Here is an 18,854-nt window from a genome sequence, read left to right as displayed (position 1 = left end):
CAACATCTCAGCGCCGCCAAAAAAAGTTTGGAGCGATTTATCACTTTGATTTGGAGATCTTGTCAGATGGCAATCGCCGAGGAGGCGGAGAAAGGGAGCTATGGGGAGGGCGGCGGGGCGGGGGGGGGGGGGGTGCGGGGGGACCAGAGGGGAGCAGACACTTCGCCCCCCCACCCTCAAAAAAAAGAATGAAAAGACTAGCAGAGTATTGATTTCGTGTTGGAATCACCAATAAGCCTGTATCATTACTATTACTATTTTCCCCACTAGAAATCGCAGGGAATGTTCTATACCGTACAGACCAAGGAGGGGGGTGGAGGAGGACTTTTTAAATCTTTTCCATATTAAAGAACTGGAAGGGCTGGACTCCCGACGAATAACCCAGGAGAAAGTGAGACTCATCCTGACCTTCGGGAAACGCGATGCTGCCACCGCTGCTGCCACTGGCCCTATTGCGGCTCTGCTTCCAGAACGCAGAATGAATAATTGTTTCTTTCTCGGGTGTAGGTACAGTACAGTATCAATGCTTGTTGCCATCCGTAGGACATGTTAGTGTCCTATTCCCACCAAATAGTAATTCTCATCTTTGAGCCCAGGTTTGGGCAGGCTCGGGCATTTGATGCCCAAGACCTCCTGCCCCCCCTGAGGCTGGCTGTCACCTTCGGCCTCCCCGCCGCCGCCGCCTCCTGCTGCAGCCCAGCCTGCCTGCCATCTTCACTCGTTCGCTTAAACCCACAACCTCCAGGGTCGCAAGAAAAATGTGGTGAGGAAATTCATCTCCCACCCTTAAAATATAAATTGTTGAAATTTGCTTTTATTACAAGATTTACCAAGGACGTGGGTAGCAAAAATGTTCAAGGTAAACTGAATTCCAACTCCGTATAGATTTTTCTCTTGGTACAACCTCCGTGCATTAAACAGTTTTGTTCAATACCTTCCACGAGCTATTTACGTCCCATTAATACCTGTTGCAAATCCTGCCAGACACCATAAAAGACCATTACAATCTTTTCAGTCTCTGTGCTGCGACAATACATCCTTGATGTTCAACTTAAAGGAAAAAAAGAAAAAACAGATTCTGGTAGTTAGTTTGGCAAAGTCAGAGGAAGAAGGGAGATCATTGAGAATGCCCCGTTGTACTTGTCATTTACTGCCCAAACTAGGACTGGGGTGTGAGTGAGCTAATAACAAGGTTCAACCCCAAAGGGCATCCATCAATGGCTCACAAATATCTTTAGTCAAAATCAAAGGATTTAGCATGGCTACCATTTCCCTTTCTCCCGGGCTGTGTAATTCCAGGGGCATTAGGCTGTAAGATACAGGCTCCTAGAGAACAAGGTACAGGTCCCAAAGGAGATAGATGTGGAACGTTGAAACGCAAGGAAGGGGAATGGGAGAAATTACACAAAGCAGGATTAAAACAACTTCCAAAAGAGAAGTCTCTGGTGCCCACATGCATGGGCACAGGGAATCTCTATCATTTCTCCTGGACTAAAGAGCCTTGGGGTGGGAGTTCCCAACCCTCCCACAATTCCTGCTGCCTTGTGCTTACAGGTGGTGTACTTACACACTCGGTAGATGCAAAAGCACCAGACACTTCAACATGCTGAGTGTGGGTAGCCAATAATCTAGGAATACATGTTCACTGGCATTTCTCTGTTTAGATGGGGGGAGTATCTTCCTTCTATCCAGTGTCTTATGGGAAAAGAAGAAACGGGGGGGGGGGGTGTTAAAGCCTTTAGAAAGAAAGAAAAATCTCTAGGGAGAGAAGTACATTAAGCTAGCCGGAAAAAAGTTCATAGAAACCGTTTCTGGTCACTTTAAGAGACTCTCTGGGCACCCTCACCTAGGCCAGAGGACAAAGGGGCCACGCTGGAGGACCAGGCCCCTCTCATCTGTCAAACCCTAAGGCCTTGGCTCCTGGGAGAAGAGGTGGAGCCCACTAGGGGCCCAAAAGCACCGGGACAGGAGGAGCATCTGACTGGGACGTTTTATTTCACCTTTTTACTCTGGGGAGCTTAAAAAAATAAAGGAGTTACCAACCTCCCCATCCACTGGTCTTATCATCACCTCCTTTCATCGCATGCCCCTGGGAATCTCTACCGGGTCCCCTTGGAGAAAGGAGGTTGAAAGGAGTGTTAAGGAATTTCTAAGAAACGGCGATACCATAGAACCAAACCCAGGAGGAAATACAAAATCCACATGTGCAGCTGCAGTGGTGGCTTCTGTTGAGAAGTTATGAAGCACGTGGCAGGCTAGGGCCGGGGTGGGGGCTATGAAAGGGACTGGGTAGGTGGTGGAAAACTAAGGAAAATCAAATCTGAACCCCCAAATTTAAAGATTTCTGTCTTTTAAACTTTTCTAAAGGGCAGGGTGGTGGAGGCGGGGTGGGAGTAGTGAGGCGCAGCTGGAGGACCCTCCTGTTCTGGTTTTTAAAGTCCCTGGGGTCGCGGTCGCTTTGGCAAACCGGTATTTTGCCTGATCTTTGCAAGAGTTTAGGGACAAGAGCGAGTCCAACCTCCTCTAACTGAAATAATAAACACAAATTCCCCTGTGCCCTCGGGCCAAGCCATTGTGAAAAGACAAGGCATTATTTCTTTCGTTGTTGTTTAAATAAAATATTCACAATACCATCACTCTCATTTTCAAACCTGAAAGCTGAGTTTCTTTTCCTTTTTCTCCTGTTCTCTTTCATTCTTTGTTTTTATCTCTTGCTTTTTCCCCTAAGTGAACCTTAATAAAAGAGCTAAGTTGCTAGTTCAAGTGTGTGTGTTTAACCCGGTGGAGCAAACGCCCAGCAGCAGAGGACGGCGCTCGCGGTCTGCAGCGCGGCAGCCGCGCGCTCACCCCGGGTTCCCACTCCCAGATGCCCGGGCCCCGTCAGATCCACCTGTCCGAAGTCTCAGCCGTGAGACTCAAGCAGGTGACTTTCTGTTCAGCGGCCCCAAGGGTTCCCTCTGACGGGACGTCTAAACCGTCGCTGGCCCGAGGGAAACAAGGCCTCCAACAAGTTGCCGGAGCTCTCCGCCCCCGCCCCCAGCCCGCTTTTCCCTCACCTCTCGCAATTCGTTTCCTTGAGGGGCAGTAGCATGGGTCCCAACGTTTAATTGCATTTTCCTCCACGGAAGCGGGCATCCTGGAAGCAGTGCCTCCTTAGAAAGTCGATTAAGTTACGGGATGTTTGGATTTGCTTGTTTTGCTACTGTCATTTTTGGCTTTCCGATTTTTGTGAGGGTGTTGTTGTTATTAAGCAAAAGCAAGGAGATCGAGGTGGGAGTTGGAAGGAAGATGAGTCACTGAAAAGGAGAAGAGCACAAGTTTATCCCTTCCCCAACTATGTGCCTTTAATTAATGCTAGAAACGACAAAGAACCGGGTTTCAATACATTGCACGCAACAGGAAATTTTCCTTTCCTTGCATTATGATTGAACCAACCCCACAGTGTCGTTGGAAAAAAGTTTGAATTCTTTCGGGGGCATTTTTTTGCCTATTGTCTTTGTGCAGCGAACTTTACATCTTGCTATTCAATCACAAACTTAAATTCTCCTGGCTACCAGCAAGATTAATTTAATCATTGTAATGCAATTATTAATACTGTTTACCCAACGCTGGGTTTCAGGTTGGCTGTTAAGAAATTAAACTCTCGCTGGGTGACCAAAGCTAGGCAGGGGTTTCTTCATGTTGAAATGAAACAGTCCTCTTTATTTAGTCTCAGAGCTCTAGCTTTTGGCCACCGGCTCAATTAGCCAAAATGGAAACAATTTTCATTCATTGCAATAACTCACTGTTCTAGAGATCACTTTCAAAATATACGCGTTATTATTATAGGCTGACCTCGGTGTCGTGGAGTGGCAATAAAAGAAAGAGGCAGGGAGATCTATCTAGCCCCCTTGGGCTATAATTATTAGAAATTAATTGGGTTCAGGACCCTGGGTAGTCTTGCTAAATTAATAGCTTGTCTAGTGTTTAAATCCGAATTTTTAGTCCACGGGAGAGAGAGAGAGAGAGAGCCACAGACATGAAATGCAGACCCAAGGGACGCCTGAGTTTACTTGCAAGACCCTCATCTATTAAATAGTGTCCAGAATACATTTGAGTAGGGGAGAGGGGTCAGAGTAGGAGGGGGCAGGGACCAGAAGAAAAAAAAAAAGCGAGATGGGGAGGGCGGCTGCTAGTGAGCTAAAAGGTCTCGAGTTGATTTTATTCGATTTTTCTTGTGTGCATTGTTTTCGGGAGGGGTTGCATTGAGGGGTTAAAATACAAACTAAAGATCCGTGTACTCGGAGCTGTCGTGCCGGAGTAAAAGTGAAAAGGGAGCCTTAGGCAAAAGGAAATTACTGCGAGCCCGCGTGACCTTTCAGGGAGGTAATCAATCAAGTGATCAACAGGGATATTTATCATCGCTATATAGGACTACTTCGCCCTGCACGGACGGGGTTGGGAAGGCGAGAGGAGGGTGGAGACACGCGCGCGCGCACGCACACACACGCGCGCACACACACACACACACACACACACACACACACACACAAGTTTGGACGAACCCGATAAGCCTTAAGACAGAACACGTAGGCTTTAATAAACGTTAATACTGTCCATTTAGTCTGACATTCTTGGAAAAACATATTCATACGCCTAGGCAGGGGGAAAATGCGCATATCTCCGAAGCAGTAGCTGCGTGAAGGTGTTAACTTTAAACCGTCTGCTGTGTTTGGCTCTGAAAAGGAAGCGGGCGGTGAAACGCGCTTTTCAAACGCCGGCGTGAAGAGTGCGTGGGGCTGCGCAGGGCGGAAGAAGTGTGGGGCTGGCGAGGCGCGGGCATGGTTCGGCTTTCGCTGGCAGTCGGCGAAGGGGCGCCGCCCGCCGCAGGGGGCGCAAGGCAGCCAGGGTACTCCTCTGGGCGGCCCGCGGATGTCGGAGTCCGTGGCACTGAGGCAGCCTCCTCTTCCTACGAAATTCTAGCGCTGTCTCAGCCGCGCGGCCCGAGAGGAGCACTGGAGACCAGCCTGCTCCGGCGAGCACGCGCGGCGGGGATTTGGCGGCCCCGTGTTTTCTGCCCAGTTACCTTCTCTACCTTGTAAAAACTCGCTGTTTTGTAAATTGCGTTTTTGGTCCCGGATTTCTTAGCAAATCGTTAGGTTTTACAATCCTGTTCCCACCCTCTGGTCGTTCAACACCCCCCGCCCAACCTCCGATTTGTCTGTAAGGGAAGAGGGGCGGGGGAGCTAGTTTTTAATAATAATAATAATGATATTAAGTAGTTGACTTAAAATCTAGGCCCCCGAGGCTCTCACCCAGCTCGGGGATTATAATCAGCAGTTCTTTCGGGAGAAGGTCGGGCTGATTACTGGCCCGGGAGGCTGGGAATTATTTCACGACGGGTTTATGAAACACAGGTTGGGGTGATGCGCGCCGCCTCCCAGGTAGCGAGCCGCCGCTCCCGCGGTGTGGGAATGTGGGGCCGCTCCAGGGCCGCGCTGGTTGGCACCAGATGCGGAGCTAGCGCTCTCCCGCCCGGCGCTTCGTCTGCCCTTTCCGGACCCGGAACGGCGTGCTCCCGCACAGCCTAGTCTGCGGCGCCCCCGCCTGGCTGGTTCCCGATTGCAGCAGCTCCCGATACTCCCGCTGCAGAGGGCTCCAGCTGTGCACAGTAGCCGCCTGGGCGTGGGGGGTGGGAAACAGCTGGATCGCCCCGGGGAAGCACGGGTTGGGGTGGGAAGGAACCCAGCAAGGAGGATTACGAGGCGATCAACTCCCTGAGTTGCTACTGGTTTAGAATCGGAGAAGCAGCTTCACGCGGCACAAAATCTCTGCCTGTGGGAACAGGAGCTCCGGAGAGAAACCAGACTGCTGGTATGCAATACCCAGGGAAGTTTGGACCTCCTTGGATCCCTGCTACTGAAAAAAGAATAATCTAGAAAAATGCTTTTCAAAGTTAAATGTGTATGTGAACTCCCTGAGGACTTTGTTTTAAATGCTGATTCTGATTCTCTAAGTCCGAAGTGAGACCCAAGCAGTCTATATTTCTAACAGGCTCCCGGGTAAAGCGGCTAAGTGTGGCCCCTGGACCAGCAACATCAAGCATTACCAGGACTTTATTAGAAATACAGTCCTGTATTTCTCAGGTCCCATCCCAGACCAACTAAATGAAAATTGGCATTTTAACATGTGATTCACTTGAATATTGAAGTTTGAGAAGCACTGGTCTGGAATATACCTGACCAGGTTTTCTTCTGTCTTAGACCAGGACACTTCCATGACTGAACTTCATTTCAAGTCCTGCTTTCTGCCTGGGTCTCGGGAGAGAATGGAGTCGAAGAACCTATCCATTTTAAAGCTACAACTCCTCTGGCCCCTGCAGAAACTCTTTCCCCTTTCATCCACTGACTGTTGGACTCAGAGGCCAAATGCCACCAGTGAGGCCTCCTGGATCCTGGTCTGATTGACACTCCACACACACATTTCCCTTTCACCCCCCAAGATTTTGCTGTCAAGTCTGTGACATTGATTTCTCCCTCCTTACATTGAAGTTCTTTGTTTCCTGGTCTTCTTTGCCCTCTCAGCTGTAAGCTTTTTGAAGGAAACCATGCCTTATCTTCTCAAAGCTTTGTTTTCTTACTGTAGCATGGAAATCGTCATTCCTTCCCCCATGAGATTAATGATAAAAAAAATGCTTTGTGAACTGTAAAGCTACAGTAACTATTACCTCTTTTTCTCACACATCAACTCCCCTCCCATAAGCTAACACAATGTTTTACATCACTAGGCACTTAGTATTTTGTTCTCTCTCTGGAAGGTTCTTGAACTCATTGCACATCTGATATTCTGCACCTAGAACACAGTCAAATTTAAAGCTCTTTGAGTTAAGGCTTAGGTCCTTGTTTTTTCCCCTGTATAATTCTATAGAAAGGGGATTTTTAATCTGAGGTTTCACAAGATTGTTTGACATCTGCATATTCTAATTTTGTGACTCAGAGTTGGTCCTGAAGCCCGTAATCTGTCAGCATTCCAAGTGGTCAATAGCTGAAAGAGTTAAAAGCTAGCTTTTGTAAACTAAAATGAAGTGAGCACTTTTCAGCTTCTGCAAAAAGGACACACACTACTGAGGATCCTGTAACTTTTTGGAAGCCATGATTGCCGGGCTTAGGAAAAGATGGCAGTACTCAGATTTCAGAACCATTATACATTATACACTAAACTCTAAAACAACAAAAAGAATTGAAAGACCTTAAGAGTCAAACCTTTGGAGGTTCAAATCCCAGTTCTGCTTTTTATCAGCTGTGTAACCTTAGGCAAGTTACTCAATATCTCTGAGTCCTCATTTTCTCTTTTGTATGATGGAAATAATTATGTATATCTTGCAGAATTGTTGTGAAGATTAAACATAATGTATACAAATGCCTACTATTTCTACTACATTAGTAGAACTTTAACAAACAAAATCATTTAGAGCTCCAAGCTCTAACATTCTGGAATTTGGCGTAATAATAAATTTTATATTGTAGGTGAAGGGGGTGGTGGTCAGGAATCTTGGATATTGCTCTTTCCACTCCCATTGTAATGAGGTATATTTTGCTCAACAGACTGTCCATTCAAATAACTGAAGCCTGAAGCTTTTGATATATATATATATATATCATATATATATATATCACATATTGATATGATATATAAAACTGGTTTGTACAAACAGCTCTTAACATTGCAATTTGAATGGGCACAAATGTGTGTGTGATTGGATATAGCTACATATTTTTAAGGGATTTTTGTGTACTTGTGCCTGGGTATGAATCAGGGTCCTACCCAGCTCATTCCATGCAAACAGGATCCGGACCACCTCCCAGACAGCAGGAAGAAACATAATCTGAGCCACATGATGAGGGCCACTGAAACTTGCTGACAGAAACATTGCCCCGCCCCGGCCATCTGAATGTTAGTCTTTCTGGATAATACATACAAAGTTATAATTTGAAGACATTTAGTGTATGTGTTCATATATTCTCTCCCTATGAGATGAAAGCTACACAGTTCTAAGAGAAAGTGGTTTTTAATGGGATTAGTAAATTCTCTTTCTTTAAAAATAAATATATATATATTTGTATTACTTACATAATACTTTTGTTTGTGTAGTGTTTTTAAATTTTTATTTTTATTAATCTAGTTAACCTTACTTTCAATACGTGAAACAATTGGTTGAATTTAGATCCCAGCAAGGAGATAAAAGATTTGTAAAATTTACACATGTGGTACTTCAAAATTCTTTATTCAAACAAATAATTATGGTTGACATGAGAAATTATAAAGATTATCAAATCAAATTAATTTGCTTAATATACTTTTAAACTTATAGATATGGCAGATTCCCCATATATTTTTTAAAGATTGTATTTATTGACTCTATGGGGTGGGCGAGGAGCTAGAAGTATCAACTCATAGTCGGTTCACTTTAGTTGTTCATTGTTTGTTATATGTGCCTTGACCAGGCAAGGTCAGGGTTTCAAACAGCGACCTCGGCATTCCAGGTCGGCTTTATCCACTGCACCACCACAGGTCAGATTGTCCATATCTTTTTAAAGCACAAACTATAAGACCCATGATGAGACAGCTTATAAAGGAGACTGCATTATAACAAGATCATCAGTGTTTAGTAACTCAATTCCCTTGACTTGGGTCCAAGGTAGACCTGGCTACCCTCAAACTCACCATAGAGTAAAGTCCCGTAACCATGAGAGTGTGATACACATGTGCCCTACTTTATGAAAAGCCACATCACAATGTGATTATTTGCTCCATGCTATTTTATTAAATAATGAGTTCCCCTGGGACATTTAAAATACGATTTGACTTATAAAAAAGTTTGATTTATACTCACTTTTCCCAGAAACATACCATGGAGGTAAAGCTCTATTTTTTTAAATGGTGACACGTGTCCCTTAGCAAATGTTTTAGGAGCAGTCCATTTTCAAAGGTTAAGACCAGGAAGCATAGTTCTGAGATTGGGAAAGAAACAATTTCTTACAGAGAATCAATTGTGCAGAGAAGAAACTATAGAAACCAATCTATTGAATTATCTAATTTGAGGACTCACATAGATGTACTAAAAGTCTGACATATGTTAGGATTTGGACTTCAAATGTTTCATAAAATACAATTGTACTGGGTTATAATACCAAAAAAAAATTCCATGTCAACTCTATAAATACCTTTCAAAAATACTTTTTAAAACTGAAGAATTTTCTGTTGCATAGAGAAACTGAAGAATAATTCTAAAATTGGTCTTGGCTTATACTCACTTAGAAGTAATAGGCCACAGGCAAAAATCCACCTCATATCCAGGTTTTAACTTAGCTAGTTGGCATTGAACTGAAACTCTATAATTGTATATATTGAATTAATTGGAACATTGGCATTTTGGGGGAATAGTGAATCCTATTCTGATCCATCTGTTTCTGTTGTGTTAATTTTATGTTGAACTTTTCACATTTGTGTCCAAAATCTCTACAGAATCAACAATCATGCAGCTTTTTTCATCACATTAATTAAGCAATCTGGTGCTCCTTGTGCGTCCTAGATGGTTATAACATATAATCTTCCTAAAGCACAATTCTGATCATATCATTCTCCTACTCAGAATCTTCAAGATCCCTTAGCTATTCTCAAGATAAAGACCCAAAAGTTTCCCCTCTATTCAAAGACATTCTAAACGTGGAAACAGCAAGAGAAGGGGAAAGCAATGGGGTAAGCACCAGAAGGTCAGGAATCTTAGTCTGCCTGGATTATGGGATTCAAGAGAGACACTGTGTGAAACAGGTTTGTAAAGACAGGTTGGGCACATGCCATGGGATACTCTAGACCAGGGGTAGTCAACCTTTTTATACCTACCGCCCACTTTTATATCTCTGTTAGTAGTAAAATTTTCTAACCGCCCACCAGTTTCACAGTAATGGCGATTTATAAAGTAGGGAAGTAACTTTACTTTATAAAATTTATAAAGCAGAGTTACAGCAAGTTAAAGCATATAATAATTACTTACCAAGTACTCTATGTCGGATTTTCACTAAGTTTAGCAGAATAAATCTTTATAAAACAACTTACTATAGTTAAATCTATCTTTTTATTTCTACTTTGGTTGCTCCGCTACCGCCTACCATGAAAGCTGGAACGCCCACTAGTGGGCAGTAGGGACCAGGTTGACTACCACTGCTTTAGATGAATGGCAAAAGGGGGGGCTTTATCTTAAAAATAATTAAGAGAGCTTGAAGATTCTACATGGGGTGAGGGGTAACATTATCAGAATTTTGCCTTAGGAAGATTGAGCAGGCAGTGGTGTGTAGAATAAATTACACTTCCTCTCACATGTTCAGTCTACTCGTCATTTGAGATCCAAGACAAAACATCCCCTCCTCCAGCAAATTGTTGATATGGTTCTCCCAACTGGAAGCCATCTCCCCCATTACCAACCTTCCTTCCATGTTGGTTTTGTGCCTCTCTAGTCTCAATAGTGCAGATTTCTTGAGAGGTATTTGTATCCAACTTGTCTTGTCCTTCAGTGCCAAAACACATCTTGGTAAGAACCAGTAGCTCTTTCTAAATGCAAAGATTTTTCTTTTTCAACAACTTTAGAAAATACTCAGCAATTACCTTTTTTTTTTTTTTTTTTGTATTTTTCTGAAGCTGGAAACGGGGAGAGACAGTCAGACAGACTCCCGCATGCGCCCGACCGGGATCTACCCGGCACGCCCACCAGGGGCGACGCTCTGCCCACCAGGGGGCGATGCTCTGCCCCTCCGGGGCGTCGCTCTGCCGCGACCAGAGCCACTCTAGCGCCTGGGGCAGAGGCCAAGGAGCCATCCCCAGCGCCCGGGCCATCTTTGCTCCAATGGAGCCTTGGCTGCGGGAGGGGAAGAGAGAGAGAGGAAGGAGGGGGTGGGGTGGAGAAGCAAATGGGCGCTTCTCCTATGTGCCCTGGCCGGGAATTGAACTCTGGTCCCCCGCACGCCAGGCCGACGCTCTACCGCTGAGCCAACTGGCCAGGGCAGCAATTACCTTTTTTAAACTGCCTCTCCTGCAACCTCTCAATTCATTATTCCTTGCTGATTAGAAGTATGGGGGATGTTTTTGTGCTATCATTCATGTTTCTTTGCCTCTTTTCATAAATTCTATTTCTTTCTCAGTGTTTAATTCTGAATAATGTCTTCAGCTCAATATTTAAGTTCTCTAATTCTCTTTTTAGCTTTGTCTATTCAGCTATTTAACTTGTTAATTTTTTTCTCTCTCAACTACATATTTTTAATTTATATAATTTATATCTTTTTATAATGTATTTTTCAATCATGCTTATTATCATTTCATGCTGCCTTATTGTTTCCTTATTTTCTATGTCAAAGTTAACTTTTTTAAACATTGTAAGAGCCCTGGCTGGTTGGCTCAGTGGTAGAGCATTGGCTGGCATGTGGATGGCGCAGGTTTGATTCCCCTGTCAGGGCACACAGGAGACTCGACCATTTGCTTCTCCACCCTTTCCTTCACCCCTTCTTTTCCTCTCTCCCTCTTCCCCTTCTTCTGCAAGCATGACTTGATTGGTTCCAGCGCATCAGCATGGGTGCTAAGGAAGCCTCCACGGAGCCTCTGCCTCAGGCACTAAAAATAGTTCGGTTGCCAGCATGGCCCCAGATGGGCAGAGGAGGGGTTGCCAGATGGATCCCAGTTGGGACACATGCAGGAATCTGTCTCTCTATCTCCCCTCCTCTCACTTGGAAAAGAAGAAGGAAAAGAAAAACATTGTAAGCATATTTCTTTTATATGACAGTTCTATTATCTAAAGTTTCTAGAGTCTAATCCTGCTATTTGTTTATCTACTGACCATTGCTCAGATAAATTGTTTTCTTATATTTCAGAATTTTAGATAGTTAGTTTACCTTTAACAAGATTTTATCTGTGAGAATCATGTTTAAAATTACTTTAAGACATTTTTCCAGAGTGGTTTTACACTTGTTTTTATCTGATACCCCAGGGTTATTATTAATTTTTAAATTTATTATCAGTCTGGATTTTCCAAACCATGGAGGAAGTATATTTGGGACCACAAACATGAGTATAGTGGGCCTGTTGGGAAAAATTGTCAGGGGAGGCTTTTTTCTTTTTAACTCAGAGATCAGATGAGAAAAAAGCTTCCTTGTTGCCTCTTTTTATATGGTAAACTGATAGTCTTCCAGACTAACCTTTCACTGGTGGTGTGAAGATTCTTTGAGATCCAGTTTCATGCAAATGTACCAGTTCTAACTCCCCAATTCATGTTGGACCCAAATGTTATGTCCTGATCACATGAAGATTTTCGAAGTTAAGCTTTGAATTCTCAAAGCTATTACTCCTCATTCTCTAATTAGAGGCTACCAGAATTTTTATTCCCTCTCATGTTCTCCCCCAAGGACTTTTCTTTCTTTCTTTTGAGAATATTTATTAATTATTAATCAGAATATTTCAGTGATTTGAGAAGGGAGAGACTATAGATTATTTAGTCCATAAAAATTCTAGGGTATCTAGATTTGAAAATACTGTGGTGATTTGCTATTAGTGAATTTCAGTTTTAATATATTTTTCTTGAATATTTTATTTAAAAGAAATTTCTAGTTCCAAAAACAAATGCAAACCAAAATGGCACTTATGAGTAAAATCACAAAAACAACCTTTTCACATGTTTTTGAGTAGCCTAAAATCTCTCATTCACCTCCCTTCTCTGTTCAGACTTCTTTTTAGTGCTCTCCATAATAATAGTAATAATTACAAAACAACAAAAATTATTTTTTAAGTAATTACTCTGTGTTAAGCACTACTCTGATATTTTGCATTTGTTACCTTATTTTCATATTTCCTTATTTGCATATGTTATCTCATGACATTTTTAACCTCATTGTTCAGGTAATGAAACTGATGTTCCCAGAAGTTAAAGTGACTTTTTCAAGGTGACCTATCTAATAATAGGTTGAATCATATAAAATTCCTGACACACCTACTGTTTTACTCACACATATACACAACATTTTCACATTGTTTCATCTATGAAATAGTGAAGAGGAAATCATATTCATATGCTTTCTAACTTTATATGCTTTCCCCTGATCTCTGCTATATGAATTAATTCTTTTCCTAGCACTTTTATACCATCTGTCTTGACTTTCTTCACTTGACCTTCAGTTATAATGATGTATGTTCATCTATCTTCTCCAGTGGACTGTAAACTCTTTGAGGGATGTGCCTTAGCTCTATCCCCAGCACTTAACACAGTAACTGGTACATAAGTCTTCAATGATTTTTTTAAATAAAGTAGGTTATTCAAGTATTGGTTAATATTTATTTGTAGTTGATGTGCTTCTGAGATGTTCTCTGTCTCATTCTCTCTTAATAGAAGTTTTAAAATATAGTCCCAAATTTTTGGACATTTTTCTCATCAAGAAGTAGTGTCTATGTCTCTTTTCCATGAACTTAGGCAGTATGTGACTGCTTCAATCAACAGAGGAGAATAGGAGCAATGTTACATAACTTCCAAGGCTGAGCCATAGAAGCCATGCATCTTCTGCTTAGGTGGCTTGGAACATTTGCTCTGAATGCTACCAATGGGAGCTGTATCTCAGAGTTCAGTGACCACACTGTGAGAAGCCCAGTCTACATGGAAAGACCTTATATAGGTTTTCTGGCCAACAGGCCCAGCGGAGCCCTTGCTTTGAGTTATCTAGTCCAGGTGAGTGAAGAAGTTATGGACAATTCCAAACTTCAGCTGTTTGAGTTGCCTCCAAATATCTGAATCTCAGGTAAGGTCCCAGATATTGTGGAGCAGAGACAAGCTATCCCCTTGGTCTTGTGTGAATTCCTGTGAACACAGTAACATTGTTATTGCTTTACACCACTACATCTGGGAGGGTTTGTCGCACATCAATAAACAACTAGAGCATTGCCTTCATTTGGCCTGTCAGCTCTGAACCCTCCAGATGTGGGGCTGGTAGTATAAGGGAACTTAACTCCTTTCCCTCAAAAAAAAAAAAAGGTCTAATGGTGGTTGGCTACTCTCAAGTCCAGAGTCAAAAAGTGTGCTTCAAGTGGATTAAGCTTCTGGACATGTTTTGAGCATTTGGCTCTCACCCTCTGTGCTGAATCTGTCTTACAGTCATGCTGTCTTGGCCCAGGACTGAACCCAATCTGGTTGGCTGAGAACAGTGAGCTACCAACTCATTATTGTCACTTCCCTCTCTTGGGGATGGACCTCACCTCTGCCATCCCTCATATTGACTGACTGGTAAACCTAATCTAGAGCAGCCAAGCCGCTTACCAGAAGCAAAGCCCTGTTGTTATCCAGAAGTTTGGGGCTCATTCTACCACCCCTTTGTTTAGGACCACTCAAAGACCTATTACAATCCAGGCTGCCAGCCACACTTTGCCTTCATGGACTTGGTCATTTGAACTCTGGCTCCTCCTTTAAAGGGAATAGCTCTTTCTTCACTCCCAGCCATTCAACCCAATCTGTCCTTTATCTTTACCAGGAGTTCTAACAGCAGGCACACCTCCTGGGAGAAAGAGGCAGAGTGAGCAATGTGAGGCAGTGGTCACTAGGGGGCAACTGGATCTCCAGACAAGCTCAGAGAAAGAAACATCCAGAACTTTGGGGGTACTGTGTTGGAGTTTCTGGCATCCAATCCCAAGCATCATATTAAGAAATAGGCAGAACAGCCATCATGTTTTGCTAGATCAGTCCTGTGCTGTGGGAGGCCATTTCTCCTAGTTGTCATGTTAAGCATCCAAGCCTGGTGTCTGGTCCTTCCATTAATCTGAAAGCAGCATACTATCTTTTAATAAAACTTTTCTGCTTAGACTAGACAGAATGAATTATTTTATCTGGAGTCAAGAACACTTAATTTACCATCTTCCAACATACTGTGATCTCTGAATCATTCATAGAATCCTAGAGCCATTGATCACTTATCTAATTTTTGTTTGTAGAGCCCAATGGAGAGTACTATTCATATTGAAGGTCTATCATGAGCTCACCTGTACTAGTAGAAAATTAACAAGTATCATGCAGTAATGTTAAAAACAATGACCAGACATAATAAAAGTATTATTGATAATAAAAGGCTTTAACTGTTAGAAAACAAATTTATGGTTTACATAAAATTTTTATTTTTATCTCCCTTTTGACATTTCTATTTGAGGGAAGGTTTATAAGAGTTCACAGTAATACACATATGCGATTTTTGTGTGTTTTAGAAACACATGGCCAAAAAAAAAAAAGACTGAATAGTATGCATGATCAAAAAAATTTGAAAACACAGCTGTGAATTTAAAGTATTCATTCATAAAGGGACCCTAAAGAACATCTAATCTAGTACTTTGTAAAAGTTTTTGATTGCATAAATATTCTCTTTAATTTATTAATTTGAGAGAGAAAAATATCAATCTGCTATTCCACATATTTATGCATTGATTGGTTGATTCTCCTATGTGCCCTGACCAGGAAAAAAACCCATAACCTTGGATCAAACCCATAACCTTGACATATTGAATTGAGGCTCTAACCAACTGATCTACCTGGCCAGGGCCAGAAATCTTTCTTCAAGGAAAACCTCAATATCTAAAACAAACAATATATTTGGTAGGATCCTTCATTCCTCCTTTCTTTTTATTTTTTTATTTTTTATTTATTAATTTTACAGAGGGGAGAGAAAGAAAGGGGAAAGAGAGAAGTGGAGAGGAGCAGGAAGCATCAACTTCCTTATGTGTGTTGACTAGGCAGGTCCAGGGTTTTGAACCGGTGACCTCAGCATTCCAGGTCGATGCTTTATCCACTGCACCACCACAGGTCAGGCCACCTGCTACTTTCTTGAAGGGTCCAAAGTAATGCTATTTAAAAACCATTGATATGGTACACCTGTGCCCTCTCACTTTGCAGATTAGGAAACTAAGGCCCAGAAAGAAAATGACTTGGCCAAACTGACTCTTCTATTTGATGACTAAGCCTACACTCCCTGAATTGCTTTTTGGCCAGAGTTCTTTCCATCATATTGCATTGTTCATTGAAATGCTAGTCTGGCAATGCTCTCTAATTTGTATTTCCTTTGTATTTCTGACCTGTTGAGAGATGTTTGCTAATCTGAGTTGAGGAGTGTCTGAGAAGCTGGAGGAAAGGGTTGGAGAGACCTTATCCACTACCCCACCCTCAGTATTTCCAAGCAAGGTTGATCATACAAAAAACATTTTTAATAAATTCATTATGCATTTTGTTTCTGCTTCTCCTTACCTGTTGGCTTTAGTGGAAAGAATCTGGATTAGAAGCTCAGCCAAACATTTTCAACGGATCCAATCACAGTCACACTGTCATGCGATAGAAATGTAGCATCACCTGAACCCTTGGGCTCTTGTTCACACATGTGGATTCTAACCAGCGAAGGAATAAACTGTAGTGACGACAAGCAGATATCTCTGAAACTTCACTGAAATTGATGACAATGGTAATAAAAATAGTCTTTTCCATGACCAACACTACCAGTAAGTCAACAGTTAAAAAGGGATAGTTTTAAGAGTAACCAATGCATTAGCTCTTGTCAATGAGATTCCTTTAGGCCAGTGGTTCTCAACCTTTCCAATGCTGTGACCCCGTAATACAGTTCCTCATGTTGCGGTGACCCCAAACCAAAAAATAATTTTGGTGGCTACTTCATAACTGTAATTTTGCTACAGTTATGATTCAGAATGTAAATACCTGATATGCATTATGTATTCTCATTGCTACAAATCAAACATAATTTAAACATAGTGATTAATCACAAAAACAATAATTATATATTGAGAAATATTTATTACTAATGGACCTCCTTACCTAGTGTGTTGGGGCTACCATTCCGTAAATAGCTGCTTAACTAATGGATCTGTTTTTTCCAGATTAGTGGCAAGTTTTCTATATACAACAGTGTGAACTACGTCATAGGATACACTGCAGTTTCTGCACAGCATGGTATCTTTCAGGGCTCTTTCACACTATAAAGCAGCGGTTTCTGCGGTGGAATCCACATCTCATTTACTTCAATGGGAGACCCGTGGATTCCGCAGAAGAGAGATCCCCTGTACGGCAGAAATGCAGTTCCGACACATTTCTTCCTCTCCTATTCAAGTCAGTGGGAGGCCGCAGCAGATTCCGCTCAAATATAGAGCGTGTTGCTTAATTTTTTCCATGCTGGAACTTTTCCTAGAGCAGAAAAATTCCAAAGGTGGAATCCGCCACCCCCAATAGACTGAAAGAGGCCTCACACTGAGGAATCTATTGTGCAGATTCTGCAGTGTAAAAGATCTGCCTCCTATAGAAGTCTATTGGGGGTGGCGGATTCCACCTTTGGAATTTTTCTGCTCTAGGAGAAGTTCCAGCGTGGAAAAAATTAAACAACATGCTCTATATTTGAGTGGAATCTGCTGCGGTCTCCCATTGACTTGAATAGGAGAGGAAGAAATGTGTCGGAAACTGTCATTTCTCCGCCTCTTATTGAAATCAAAAGGAGGCTGCAGCGGATTGTGTGGTAACCTGAGATTCTCGGGAGCTCTCTTCCACAAAATCCACCGCACTCCCAATGAAATCAATAGGAGGCGGATTCAATGCCGGAAACCACTGATTTCAGCAGTTTCCTCATTCAGAATATGGGAAAATAGTGGGAGATATGGGAGATAATTATTCATTGGGGAACAGTGTGAACTACATCTTATAGTGGTCTCTTATAGTATAAGACCGATGTAGTTCACACTGTGTAAATGTATGGTGCTTTGTGTAAGTGTAAGCTGCTTTGTGTACTGTGTAATGATTACACACAAAGCACCTTACACTTACACAGTATTGTGTGTATGGTGTGTGTACTGTTTTTACATTATTAACCTTTTTTACACCAGCAGGCTGTCTCTTGCCTCTCCGCCTCCTAGGCTTCTGTCCTCGGGCGCTTGCTGCACCCGCCCACTGATGACGTCAGCAAGCACTGGACACACGTAATGTGCTGCTATGGACTGTGGAGCGTCCCCCGCTTCCCCCGCCCCTTAGGCCCCGGAGGGATGATGCAATCACGTCTGCGCAAGACCGCAGGCATTCAGTTTGGAACGCACATCCATAATGGTGTGTTCTAGCTGAATAGCTCTGCTGCAGACTGTAGTGCGGCTTCTCAGTGGCTAAAGCCATTGGAAATATGCATTTTCCGATGGCTTTAGGCGACCCCTGTGTTTTGGTCATTCGACCCCCGCCGGGGTCACGACCCACAGGTTGAGAACCGCTGCTTTAGGCAGTAATATTCTGGGGCCAAATGTTTGTAACAATGGAAATGTAGTCATGTTAACAGGATTATCATCCCAGGGAATATTTACTGTAGTTACATTCAAATTTACCTTTTAATGTACCCTTTTTGGATACTGTTTGATCATTTTCATCTTTTAGTGATAAATTCCATTTTAGATTAAAACCAACCAAAAGCATCTTCTGACATTTTAAAAGCCTTGAAGTTTATTTTCTATTAAAATGTTTATGCTCTTTTTTTAAACTGCTGCTTACCCTGCTGCTTGCACAGTGATGGGAGTAAGCAATGAAAGCCCAGCTCCAGAACATTTTGTACATTTTTCGGCCACATTTGACTTTACTTGGTATTCTTAACATTCAGATCCAACCATGGTTGAGTACTTCATGGCATTTTTCCTGGCATCTCTTTGATTTCACATCTGATTTCTGCCATGTGGTTACCTTGTGGCCATGCAGGTAAGAGGCCCAATATTGATGTTATTACCTGAGAGACTACCTGTCTGGTTCTTGTGCCTATTGGGAGCCACTGAAGAAAGGCCCA

The 18,854-nt window shown here is 42.5% G+C and overlaps 1 long non-coding RNA gene across 1 annotated transcript in view; it reads right to left on the bottom strand.

Moving 5' to 3' along the window:
* Positions 1 to 13,466: 13,466 nt before the first annotated feature.
* The window catches only part of LOC136379813 (uncharacterized), an 88,599-nt gene continuing 83,211 nt past the window's right edge, over positions 13,467 to 18,854 (bottom strand). The window contains exons 3-4 of the long non-coding RNA XR_010746804.1: positions 16,289 to 16,445; positions 13,467 to 13,867 (exon numbers count right to left, since the gene is read on the bottom strand). This is a non-coding gene — a long non-coding RNA (uncharacterized lncRNA). The remainder of the gene's footprint in view (positions 13,868 to 16,288; positions 16,446 to 18,854) is intronic.

The sequence above is a fragment of the Saccopteryx leptura genome, chromosome 8 (genome assembly GCF_036850995.1).
Source record: "Saccopteryx leptura isolate mSacLep1 chromosome 8, mSacLep1_pri_phased_curated, whole genome shotgun sequence".
Taxonomy (NCBI): Eukaryota; Metazoa; Chordata; class Mammalia; order Chiroptera; family Emballonuridae; genus Saccopteryx; species Saccopteryx leptura.
The sequence above is the reverse complement of the archived record's forward strand: the minus strand, read 5'-3'. Positions and strand labels throughout refer to the sequence as shown.